General features: G+C 43.8%; 1 protein-coding gene across 1 annotated transcript in view; it reads right to left on the bottom strand.

The window, feature by feature from the left end:
• LOC126335636 (uncharacterized) overlaps window positions 1-13,472 on the bottom strand; it is a 785,040-nt gene that overhangs the window by 42,914 nt on the left and 728,654 nt on the right. The gene's annotated exons all lie outside the window — the stretch shown is intronic.

Below are 13,472 nucleotides of genomic sequence, written 5' to 3'. Positions count from 1 at the left end.
AGTGTCAAGCGTATAAGATCAGAACCAACCGAAAAATTATTTGTACGTCTGTTTGGTGCAAAAGTGGGAGCTGACTCTAAATGGTAAAAATTGTGAGGTCATCCACATGATTACTAAAATGAATCTACTATATTTCGGTTACCCGATAAGTCACACAAACATAAAATGTGTCAGTTAAGCTAAATATACAGGGCAGTATTGATATAGAACATATCGTGGGGAAACAAAAATAAATAAGCGTTTAATTGGCAGAACACTTAAACGAAAAGACACCATAGATTCGCTAGAGTCTGCCTACACTACGCCATCCTCGCAGCATTCCAATGCGGTATGGGATCTGCATCAGATGGGACTGACGCAGGACGCCGAAAAATTTCAAAGGACAGCTCGTTTTACATTATCGTGACAGAAAATGTTTCAAATGGCTCTGAGCACTATGGGACTCAACTGCTGTGGTTATCAGTCCCCTAGAACTTAGAACTACTGAAACCTAACTAACCTAAGGACATTACACACATCCATGCCCGAAGCAGGATTCGAACCTGCTACCGTAGCACTCGCACGGTTCCGGACTGCGCGCCTAGAAGCGCGAGACCACCGCAGCCGACCATTATCGTGAAATAGGATACAGAGTGCCATATGATAAGTGATTTGGAGTGGAAATATTTAAAACGAAGGCCTATTTCGTTGCGGGTTGTTTTTCTTTCAAATTTTCGATCACCAAATTCCTCTTGATGACGCTTTATGTAGGTTTAAATAATGCGAACATTATTTTAAAAACTAAGTGACACGTTTTCAAGTGGTAAGACTAGCATCTTGCTATCAGAATGGTGGTCGTTTCAAGGGTAGCCAGATGGACGACAGCTGGCTCACCAGACATAACGCACTACATGTCACTGCAGCTGTTTTTATATCATTTATACGTAACAAACAAGATTTTTCGAAGATGAATAAAATATGATCACAAAACAGATAAAACTGAAATTTATTATGATATTTATTTAAGTCTTAAAGTCTCCGCGTTATTTCGCATGTGCAGGGCACGTGAAACAATGGTAAATAAGCAATATTTGGTTTTCTTGTGCATTTTGATCTGCCTAGTATATGGCGACTTAACGATATAACGAGAGATAATTTTAGTCAACGCCATAAGTAAGCTTGTCAGTCCATGAAACTATCAATTGTCTCGTATACAGATTCTTGCAATGCGGATATACTTGTGTAGTCAGAAAAATGGGCACTCGCTGGAACACATCACTTAAATGAAAATTTTGAAACCGTAACATTTATCTGAGTATAGTCAGATATGTAGACGATGTATTGCTCATGTAAAACCATGGACGTTTCTAGATGTCTAATTAAGAATAATGGAAATTGGATTGAAATTTATTTGTGTATATGTCGTCTTAAATCACCTATTACCAGACAGAAAAACATTTATGTAATAATTAAGAAAATATCAACTCTCTGGAGAAAAACAAAATAAGGTACGTTCATAGCTCCGCAGAACGAATAATGTCTACTACCTTTACGTATGACAATAAATGTTCCTTCCAGTCAGTATTTTGTAACTTACAGAGGAGAGATCCTTATCTGGAGGTAATCTGGAAGTAGTCCCTACATTACGTGAAGTACTAGCCATAGTGGACTGGTGATATACTTTACAAAAGCGTTTGTTAATTACAGCTTACATTCCCCATCCGATAAGACTTCCTTTGATTGTAGGATTTAACGAAACGAAGTGTGTGAGTGACGGAATAAATTTTGTAGGCCTGAAGCGTATTCTTCTGAGTGTGCTTGAAGGAATCTCGTTTACGTCCCTGCGTTCCGAAGCCACCATGTCACTTTCAAGAAGGTAAGAGTTTTTGTTTATTCTGCGTGCAGAGAAACTCGCCATTGCCTGTCGAAAGCAGTCGCCGGTCCCTGGAGGAGGGAGGACGTAAACAAGTTTGGTGTTTAATCAGGCGGCACAGATCCGGAAACAGCTGCGATGACTGTCTGGCGGGCCGCCAGCGAGCGGCGCGCAGAAAAAGGGAGAGTTGGAGGGGGTGGGGGTGAAGGGTGCAACTGATGAGGGGTATAGAGGGAGGGAGAGAACCGAGTTATGCCTGAGAGCGCTGCGCTCTGCGGCCAGTAATTGCAGTCTACTGTATTAGCTGTGGTCCTACTTGTTTGCTAAGGTATGGCAACAATGGATGCTGTCACCTCTGTGGCCTAGCTTCGTCGTGAAAACTGTCCATTGCCCATTGACTTGGGCCTCTTGATACACTCTGCAGTAACAGAGATACATTCCGGGAATAATTAGATACAATCCAACGAAGTAAGGAGCTTAGAAATTAATGGTCAACTTATATACCTAGTATGAAATAATAACGAGAGACATTTGCAATTTCCCACAGGCTATATTGAACTCACACAGGTGTAAATATTGGGAAAGATGCATTTGCTTATTGGGGCAGACAGAAAGTAAAAATGGTATTTAATCACGATTCCAAAATCTTAAAGACTAAAGACTAAGAAACAACTGAATACGTTTCTAAGGTTTTTGACAGTCGTTCACGCGGACTGCACTTGCCACAGCTGTGGAAGACTCACGCTATATGAAAGTGGAATAATGTACGGGAGAAGAGCTATAACTGATTAAAGACACCAACGTACGAAGGATTTTTGGACCAGCAATTGTGTGAATTTCTCTATTTTCTGTATGTAGCAGATTCTGAACATCTTTCCAAATTTGCGTACGTCTCTTGGCAGAGATAAAAGAGGAGAAACAGCACTTCGCAATGGAAATTTGTAAAATTACAGCTTCATATTGTAGTTAACATTGTAATGTGCCAAAAAATTATTACGGTAAATGAGAAACCTTGAGTAATCTGGAAATGAAGGAAAGAGGAAAAGAATCTAATAACAGCCGAAGAAAATGTAGTGATTCTCATACTATAACGTAGCAGAGACTGCACATGTTGAGTGTGAAAGAAATAACACTGAATGCCTGCATGGGTCGGATCTGAGCTCAAAAATAAAAACAAAAACGTTCAACTACTTTTCAAAGTTGTCGGAATCTATATTTTGTATGTGCTTTTTGTTTAAATTAACAACCTGGAACACAATGCTGTGGTAAAGAAAACAACGTTGGGCAGTCTTTCAAAGCTGTTGATATGGATATTTCGTATCTGGTCTTACCTTCAGTTAACAAGCCGGAACACTAGCTGTCATAAGGTTTTAATGCATTTGTTCCAAATCCTCCGAAACTCCAAAACGATGTATTTTAGCTACTAGAGCCATCTGATCAAGATATATGTCGCATTCTAAAAATCAAAGTACTCTATTTTGCGGCAGCATTGTGTTCTAACAGCAACTGATTTAAAATTACAGATTTCGGAAAAAGTTCTCCAAATTATGTCCAAGAGAACTCGACAGCTTTTGTGTATCAATTGCGGTCGCTGATAACAAAGCCGTATGAACGAGCCTACTATATTTCTATCTGGTGCAGCACCGTTTATTTGCTTCCAGTTTCTGAATTTTATTCAGATTATTACTCCGTTTCCGTACACAACAAAGGGACCGTACGAACTTCCCTTCACCGTTTAGATTCGCACCAACGGAGCATACAGGGTGTTACAATAAGGTACGGCCAAACTTTCAGGAATCATTCCTCACATACAAATAAAGAAAAGGTGTTATGTGGACATGTGTCCGGAAACGCTTAATTTCCATGTTAGAGCTCATTTTAGTTCCGTCAGTATGTACTGTACTTCCTTGGTTCACCGCCAGTTGGCCCAATTGAAGGAAGGTAATGTTGACTTCGGTGCTTGTGTTGACATGCGACTCATTGCTCTACAGTACTAGCATCAAACACATCAGTACGTAGCATCAGCAGGTTAGTGTTCATCACGAACGTTGTTTTGCAGTCAGTGCAATGTTTACAAATGCGGAGTTGGCAGAAGCCCCTTTGATGTATGGATTAGCACGGGGCAATAGCCGTGGCGAGGTACGTTTGTATCGAGACAGATTTCCAGAACGAAGGTGTCCCGACAGGAAGTCGTTCGAAGCAATTGATCGGCGTCTTAGGGAGCACGGAACATTGCAGCCTATGACTCGCAACTGGGGAAGACCTAGAACGACAAGGACACCTGCAATGGACGAGGCAATTCTTCGTACAGTTGACGATAACCGTAATGTCAGCGTCAGAGAATTTGCTGCTGTACAAGGTAACGTTGACCACGTCACTGAATGGAGAGTGCTGCAGGAGAACCAGTTGTTTCCGTACCATGTACAGCGTGTGCAGGCACTATCAGAAGCTGACTGGCTTCCACGGGTACACTTCTGCGAATGGTTCATCCAACAATGTGTCAATCCTCATTTCAGTGCAAATGTTCTCTTTACGGATGAGGCTTCATTCCAACGTGATCAAATTGTAAATTTTCACAAACAACATGTGTGGTCTGACGAGAATCCGCACGCAATTGTGCAATCACGTCATCAACACAGATTTTCTGTGAACGTTTGGGCAGGCATTGTTGCTGATGTCTTGCTTGGGCCCCATGTTCTTTCACCTACGCTCAATGGAGCACGTTATCATGATTTCATACGGGATACTGTACCTGTGCTGCTAGAACATGTGCCTTTACAAGTACGACACAAAATGTGGTTCATGCACGATGGAGCTCCTGCACATTTCAGTCGAAGTGTTCGTAGGCTTCTCAACAACAGATTCGGTGACCGATGGATTGGTAGAGGCGGACCAATTCCATGACCTCCACGCTCTCCTGACCTCAACCCTCTTGACTTTCATTTATGGGGGTATTTGAAAACTCTTGTCTACGCAACCCCGGTACCAAATTTAGAGTCTCTTCGTGTTCGTATTCTGGACGGCTGTGATACAATACGCCCTTCTCCAGGGCTGCATCAGCGCATCAGGGATTCCATGCGACGGAGGGTGGATTCCTTTACCCTTCTAACGGAGGACATTTGGATCATTTCCTGTAACAAAGTGTTTGAAGTCACGCTGGTACGTTCCGTTGCTGTGTGTTTCCATTGCATGACTAATGTGATTTGAAGAGAAGTAATAAAATGAGCTCTAACACGGAACGTGTGGTGTCACCGCCAGACACCACACTTGCTAGGTGGTAGCCTTTAAATCGGCCGCGGTCCGGCAGTATACGTCGGACCCGCGTGTCGCCACTATCAGTGACTGCAGACCGTGCACCGCCACACGGCATGTCTAGAGAGACTTCCTAGCACTCCCCCAGTTGTACAGCTGACTTTGCTAGCGATGGTTCACTGACAAATTACGCTCTCCTTTGCCGAGACGATAGTTAGCATAGCCTTCAGCTACGTTATTTGCTACGGCCTAGCAAGGCCCCAGTATCCGTATCATTGATATTGTGAGTCATGTACCATAAAGAGCGACGTTCTCCGTTAATGGATTAAAGTTAAGTATTCTACAAGCTGCGTCCGTTTTTCTCATTTCTAATTCCCTTGTCATGTTCCAGACCTCACGCCAGCCTGCGTGAGCTAAAACGCGTGCATTTCGGCCTCCTTTAACCATACGGTTGGCTCTCCTGCCAACCACAACAGAACGTAATCGTTTCCGGACACGTGTCCTCATAACATATTTTGTTTCTTTGTGTGTGAGGAATGTTTCCTGAAAGTTTGGCCGTGACTCCTTGTAACACCCTGTATAGGGCACGACTAGTAGCTCAACGTATATAAACACGAAGCAACGAAGCTATTTTTTTCGTGAAAATCGAGTTTGAAAATTTTAGGCCCTCTTATATACTTTTTTTGGTAGCTAGTATTCAAGGAGTCCGCAACTGAGTGAGCGTAGGGTTTGCTTCATAAGCGCGAGGTCCTTGCTGCGAATCTGGATACCGGTCCTTTTGTTTCATTCCCACATTGTTCTGCCAGTGTGCAGTATTAAGGTAATCCTTCGTAACTGTATTCCGCTGCTTCCTGGTGACGTCTATTTTCAGACGTAGGTGAGAAATCTTACTAAACGACTACAAAATTGCGTGTACATCAGCGAAAGGAGTAGAGAGGTAGCTTGTAGATAGTGATGAGCCATTTTTTGACACCGGGTTTGCTCAGGCAACGGTCATTGGCGGTTGGATCGATCGGTTGGTCGGTCGCGCACTGAGACACAAGATGACTTGTCCGTCTTGAGCGTCGGCGCATGTCAGATCGCCACGTGAGTCCAGTGGGCCGCGCCGTATAGCGAGGGGTAGTGGCTTCGCGGTCGACACGAGAGCAACAGGAGTCAACCCACGACATCGGTCTGGCTGGTGCGAGCTGCGACGCCGTGAGACGGGAGTTCGGCGCGCCTTCCTGCGTCCGTTGGAGCGCCTGGCACCGGACAATTCGGGAGAGCGATTTGGGGATGCTGCGCCAGGTCTTCTCGAGAAATCGCAGTTTATTGGAAGTTTGGTGATTGGAGATATGTTGTTTTATTTACTCTTGTTAAATTCTACTTGTTTTTGTTGGTAAGGCCACCAGCCGTTTTGCTTTGGGGTCGTCCCACCATTCTTATCCGTTTGCCCACCCGCGTGAAAGTGGTTGTTCATAAATTGGGTTGTCTGTTTTTCCCTTGTGAAGTAGGGGCGGGTTAGAGCAACCTGCGGTTCGGGTTGTTAGGTAATCTCCCTACCAATCTACAGTACGTTCGTAGCTGCCTCTGGTCATGCTTGTCGGATTTGGTGTGTTAATGGATTTATTGCTTGGAGTGTAACGGCCTAAAACCTGAAATATGTTTTGATCTTGCCTGTCATCTTGAGAGGCGGTATCTGTGTACTGTGGAGCATCTTAACTTGTTTGGCCAACCTTGAAGAATTTTATATAAGGTTGCATTTTATAGGCTTTTCTTTAAATGATCATTTTAGTATATAAAGTTGCCACCCTTTCTTAGAAGTTAAAATCAAATTGTACTTTCGGTGGTGAAGTTAATATTTTAATTGCTAATGTTTTGTTCCATATCCATCTCTCCTACCGGGGGTGCATAGTTTGTGTGCTTGTGTAAATAGTTAAAACCTTTAGTATAAATTAATTTCATGTGTTGCAGATTTACACCAGTCTAGTCTTTCAGAGGCTGTCGTGAGCAGTCAAAAGGAGTGGCAAGGTTCTCTTCCCGAAAGTTCATACAGTCAAAACTTGTTTCTTTCTGCCTCTGAATAAACTGTAACTTCATATTTAGAGGGTGCTTTCCGATTATAGTTTTAAATCTGCTTCTTTTAAAAAAAATGCTTTAGGCACTATTAAAGTCAATAAAATTCCCATTTGTTAAAAGGAATTTGCTTATGATTTCGTCAGTGACTTCCTGGAAAGTATTTCGATGTATACATAGTGTGATTAAATGTGCTAGTGTTCTTAATGAGTCGCTAGTAAATAAAACAAATTCTTAAGAATATTCTTTGAAAATAAATCACGGCTCAACGGCCAGACCCAAAATCCATATATCGTCATTCCTGCGTCACAACATGTACTCATACACACATTATGAAATTGTCGTACAATGGAGGACATTTTAATTTAAAGTCGCAACGTGGTATCGGCGGATAAGTATGACTGCATCGTTCTTCTCAAGAACACAGGCACTCAGTATGGTATTTGTATTTGTGGCTGCCACAAACAATTTGAAGAGAAGGCAAGCATCTGAAAGGCAAAAGTAGTGGTCGGTGTTCTGTTTCGGCGCTGACTGCTGGTCACGCTCGAGCCGCTTATCAACGAGGCCCACAGAAGCCAGCAAGTCGAGGGAATAGGGATCATTCCCGTAAACGTTTGAATATGAGACGATAGTAGCTGGTCCAGGCAGTCATGACCAGATCACGCTGCACGACCTGGGCTCCGCGCCAAGATGTTGTCAAGAATGGAAAGTGACAACGCAATGTCAGACAGTTAATTTTTACGAGGGGATAACATTTCTGTGTGCGGAGCCTGTGTAGTACGGATTTCTGCCGCTAGCCGTGTATAGCGCAACTCATTGCCAGTGAAGCCCCACCTGTGTTGTCGGCCTGGCTTGTTCTACTCATCTGCTGTGATTGTTTGTGCTACCGCTGTTTTGTTTTTGTTTCATTTTTTACTACGGCAAGTTTAAGTAAACAATGCGCAGCTGTGAAATTTTGTTTTCTGCTCGGTAAAAATGCATCTGAAAATGTTTTAATTTCGAAAACAGCTCACCAAGATGACGCTATGCGAAAAATTCAAGTGTGCGATTTACTCGATTTAAAAAAGGAGACATGTCGATTGATAACAAACCTCTTTGTGGACGTCCATCAGCTGCCTCAATCGACGAAAATATCGAAAAAATTCGAGAACTTGCGCTTACAACATTCGACAGACGATTGATCAACTATCAGAGATTAGTGAGTTATCCTGGAGCTCTCTTCAGCGAATTTTAACGGGAGATGTGGCAATGAAAAGGGTTGCTGCCAAGTTCGTTCCTCGGGTTCTGACAGAACAGAAAGGAACTTCGAATTGAAACATGTCGTGCTTTCAAACAACAGCTTGAAACTGTTCCAAGTTTCAGTCAAACTTCATTGCCGGTGCGTGATGAGCCGTGGTACTATGGTTACGAATCAGAAACAGAACAATAGTCAAGTCAAGTGAAAACGTCATCGTCACCCCATCAAAAAAAAAAAAGTCGTCAAGTCATATCAGACATCGAAACAATGCTGATTTGCTTTTTTGATGCCTAGGGCGTAGTTTATACACTGTTTGCTCCCCCGGCTCAGACAATCAATCAAACCTTTTACTTAGAAGTTTTAACAAGATTGGACTACACTGTTCTTCGAAAAATACCCGATTTGTAGCAACAGAAGACTAGTTTCTCCACCACAACAATGCACCTCCACACACAGCCATTCTGTTAGTTTTTGGCTAAAACTGGCAGGGTTCCGCTGTTCCACACACTTTAGTCACCGGACTTGACTCCGTGCGACTTTTTCTTATTTCCACACTTGAAACGGGGCATGAAAGAATAAAGATTTGACAGCATTAAAGAAGTCAAGTAAAAACGATGGAGGAACTGTCCGCCATTTCTAAGGGTGACTACGAAATACACTCCTGGAAATTGAATAAGAACACCGTGAATTCATTGTCCCAGGAAGGGGAAACTTTATTGACACATTCCTGGGGTCATATACATCACATGATCACACTGACAGAATCACAGGCACATAGACACAGGCAACAGAGCATGCACAATGTCGGCACTAGTACAGCGTATATCCACCTTTCGCAGCAATGCAGGCTGCTATTCTCCCATGGAGACGATCGTAGAGATGCTGGATGTAGTCCTGTGGAACGGCTTGCCATGCCATTTCCACCTGGCGCCTCAGTTGGACCAGCGTTCGTGATGGACGTGCAGACCGCGTGAGACGACGCTACATCCAGTCCCAAACATGCTCAATGGGGGACAGATCCGGAGACCTTGCTGGCCAGGGTAGCTGACTTACACCTTCTAGAGCACGTTGGGTGGCACGGGATACAAGCGGACGTGCATTGTCCTGTTGGAGCAGCAAGTTCCCTTGCCGGTCTAGGAATGGTAGAACGATGGGTTCGATGACGGTTTGGATGTACCGTGCACTATTCAGTGTCCCCTCGACGATCACCAGAGGTGTACGGCCAGTGTAGGAGATCGCTCCCCACACCATGATGCCGGGTGTTGGCCCTGTGTGCCTCGGTCGTATGCAGTCCTTATTGTGGCGCTCACCTGCACGGCGCCAAACACGCATACGACCATCATTGGCACCAAGGCAGAAGCGACTCTCATCGCTGAAGACGACACGCCTCCATTCGTCCCTCCATTCACGCCTGTCGCGACACCACTGGAGGTGGGCTGCACGATGTTGGGGCGTGAGCGGAAGACGGCCTAACGGTGTGCGCGACCGTAGCCCAGCTTCATGGAGACGGTTGCGATTGGTCCTCGCCGATACCCCAGAAGCAACAGTGTCCCTAATTTGCTGGGAAGTGGCGGTGCGGTCCCCTACGGCACTGCGTAGGATCCTACGGTCTTGGCGTGCATCCGTGCGTCGCTGCGGTCCGGTCCCAGGTCGACGGGCACGTGCACCTTCCACCGACCACTGGCGGCCACATCGATGTACTATGAAGACCTCACGCCCCACGTGTTGAGCAATTCGGCGGTACGTCCACCTGGCCTCCCGCATGCCCACTATACGCCCTCGCTCAAAGTCCGTCAACTGCACATATGGTTCACGTCCACGCTGTCGCGGCATGCTACCAGTGTTAAAGACTGCGATGGAGCTCCGTATGCCACGGCAAACTGGCTGACACTGACGGCGGCGGTGCACAAATGCTGCGCAGCTAGCGCCATTCGACGGCCAACACTGCGGTTCCTGGTGTGTCCGCTGTGCCGTGCGTGTGATAATTGCTTGTACAGCCCTCTCGCAGTGTCCGGAGCAAGTATGGTAGGTTTGACACACCGGTGTCAATGTGTTCTTTTTTCCATTTCCAGGAGTGTATGTTTCGAGCGATGGAAGCATCGATGGGACAGATTTATAGGCAGTAATGGAAAGTATTTTGAAGCGGATAAGGTTTTTTTGTAAACAATTTGAAAATATATAGCCTTTAAAACTAATTTCTTTTCTTTTCTTTTTTTATACCCCCTCATAGTGTAGAAGGAACGTTTTACAGCAGTTGTAAAGTTAGTAGGCCCAATGCTCGTTTCTGGAGAACAGAAATCCCGCATGTCGTCACTGAACATGAAAGATATTCGCGAAATGTCAATGTGTCTCTCAATCTTGAGAGAGAAGTTTTACATCCCTGTCTTTTTGATGGAGAGAAACCTCGCAAGCGTTTGCTTCCTCGATTTTTTCCTCGTAGCTTCAGCGTCAATCCTCGTAACAGGGTGGTGCAGCTGCTCAGTTGGCTGTTAGGGAACACATAAACAAACATCTACTCGAAGGATGAATGTGCTGATGATGATGACGAGGTGAGGTATCGAACACAGGTAGAACACTTAAACTGTTGTTATTTCCTCTACGGGGCAATGTTAATGGGAGGCGTTGATGAAATTGACCAAAAATCTCAACTTTCGGTTAATTATTTATGTGTTAGTACCACTCATGGACAATTAGTTTCCAAAGTTTCAGTGATAAAATCACATCCGAAGTGCCTGAAAATTAATTAAAAGTGTGACGCAGCCTCCCTGATACGTCAAGCTCAGAGGGATAACAACTCCTACATTCACAAGGAGTGGCTTCCAAATTGTACCCTGGTTCTTGTCAAGCCGACTTACAGAATTCTGGCCGATCCTGAACTTCTCAAAAGGTGTATTCATGGCAAAAGCCAAAATCCAAATAAGCCTCTAAATTCACTCATATGGAAACGATGACCTAAAAATACATTTGCATCTGCTACATTTCTCAGAATAGCAACTTATGATGCATTTATTGTATTTAACGATGAGAACGTCGGGAGGATGAAGATATTAGAAAGAATGGGCTTCAAGATAGGAAAGTTTACTTAAGGCATCCTGAGAAAAATAGATTTGGAGTGCGTCTCTGGAGCTGAAAAGTCAGTTGAAGACCTGGTAGAGAACAAAACGCAGACAACCAGAAACCAGAAGAGAACAACTGAAGGGAAAGACGACCCAGAGTACAAATGTGGTGCCTTCTGAAGAAATGACATAAGGAAAGAAGTTAGGTTGAACTTTAAATTGCGTTTCCTGTTTTATTTGAAGTTTATGTACTTTTTCTTCTTATTCTACAAATGCTAGAATAATGGAATTGTGTACACATATTTCTGTAAACCTATTAAACGTTGTCTCAATAGAAAATTTTGAAACTCTGATTGCAAGCTGAGACATGGAGCAAAGTGCTTGGAATTTTGCATGAATTTAAAACTGTATTAGTGGAATTATAATTAAAAACATTGAAAATTCCGCTATTTTACCTGTTCCAAAACCTCATGAGAGACACTTTCAACATATAAAGAGATGAAAAAGACAAATTTTAGTAGAAATCTCTTGAATACTTCACCGAGCGAGGTGGCGCAGTGGTTAGCACACTGGACTCACATTCGGGAGGACGACGGTTCAATCCCGCGTCCGGCCACAATGAATTAGGTTTTCCGTGATTTCCCTAAATCGCTCCAGGAAAATTCCGGGATGGTTCCTTTGAAAGGGTACTGCCGACTTCCTTCCCCATCCTTCCGTAATCGGATGAGATCGATGACCTCACTGTTTGGTCTCTTCCCCGAAACAACCCAACCGAACCCTTGAATACTTTCTGAGAAAAAGGAACATACATTATTTTTGGAAAATAAAACTTCAGATTTCATTAAAAAAACTGAATACATATAATCAAAGGAATTTATATGTAAATGTGTTACTTTGACGTAAAGCGTGGTAAAAAAATTTCATTCCCAAATCTCCAAAACTGGGGATTTGGTGCATTTTTGAAATAGTGTGTATCTTTCATTAACGTAGCCCCTTAATGACAAAGAGCTGGTGGGACCCCTGCCACAATCCTTGCCACAGCTACGCAAGTGGATCACAGATACGGGAGAGTCCACCGCATCCGACATGTTTCGCAAGGTTTGGGAAGAGTATGACAACAGTGTGACTCAAGGACCCCATATGGAGTCCTGTAACGGGCCCAGTTTTGAAGTGGACATGTTTCTGTGATGTGATTATTGTAGTTTTCCCGTCGGACATAATGTTCCATCATCTTTCGGGCGTGCACACTGGACAGCGACATTTCTTCTTGCGATATTTTGGCTAGAAACTTCCCAGCCATCTTCAAGGCGAGTCGGAGACTGAGTTCATAGCGTTTGCGCGTGCCTATTTATACGGAGAGTCACGTGACACAATGCTGCTGAGTATTCAAAGCTCATGCGTCAAAGATATCAAAGTCAGCACTACTTCGCTAGTCATAGATAAGAGGTATATAGCAAAGATAAACATATAACCGCAGAGTGCAATCAAAATAGTGCTGTTGCGAATCTACAGTGCTTGCAAATAAATAATTAATCCTTAGAAGTGGTAACATCTGTCGGAAGTGCAGATGCAGAAGTTCTTTCCGAACGAAGGTGTGAAGTAAGCGGTTTCCCAGCATTGTCAAGATGAAATCCTTCGTCACGGTTTAGCAGGTTGTCGGCTAGTTATATTTCTACAGCTTCCTTAACAACTGAAAGATGAAGCAGTAGTTAAAATCTTCTTTATAATCCATGGCATGGCCAGTAGAAATGCAATGTTCGGCAACTGCTGATTTCTTGGACTGAAGAAGAACGTGTGTACCGCTGGTGTTCGACGCATCGTTCCTGTACTTGCCACACTCACAAGGGATTTCATAAACTCCCGCCTTTGGCAAGAGAAGATCATCCTTAACGGATCCCAACAAAGCTGCAGTCTTAGCTGGTGGGCGGAATATCACATCCACTTTATGTTTCTTCAAGATTCTAGTGATTTTAGAAGAAACATTACCCACGTATGGGAGACAGGCTATAGATTTCACTTC

The sequence above is a fragment of the Schistocerca gregaria genome, chromosome 2 (assembly GCF_023897955.1).
Source record: "Schistocerca gregaria isolate iqSchGreg1 chromosome 2, iqSchGreg1.2, whole genome shotgun sequence".
NCBI classification, from domain to species: Eukaryota; Metazoa; Arthropoda; class Insecta; order Orthoptera; family Acrididae; genus Schistocerca; species Schistocerca gregaria.
The sequence above is the reverse complement of the archived record's forward strand: the minus strand, read 5'-3'. Positions and strand labels throughout refer to the sequence as shown.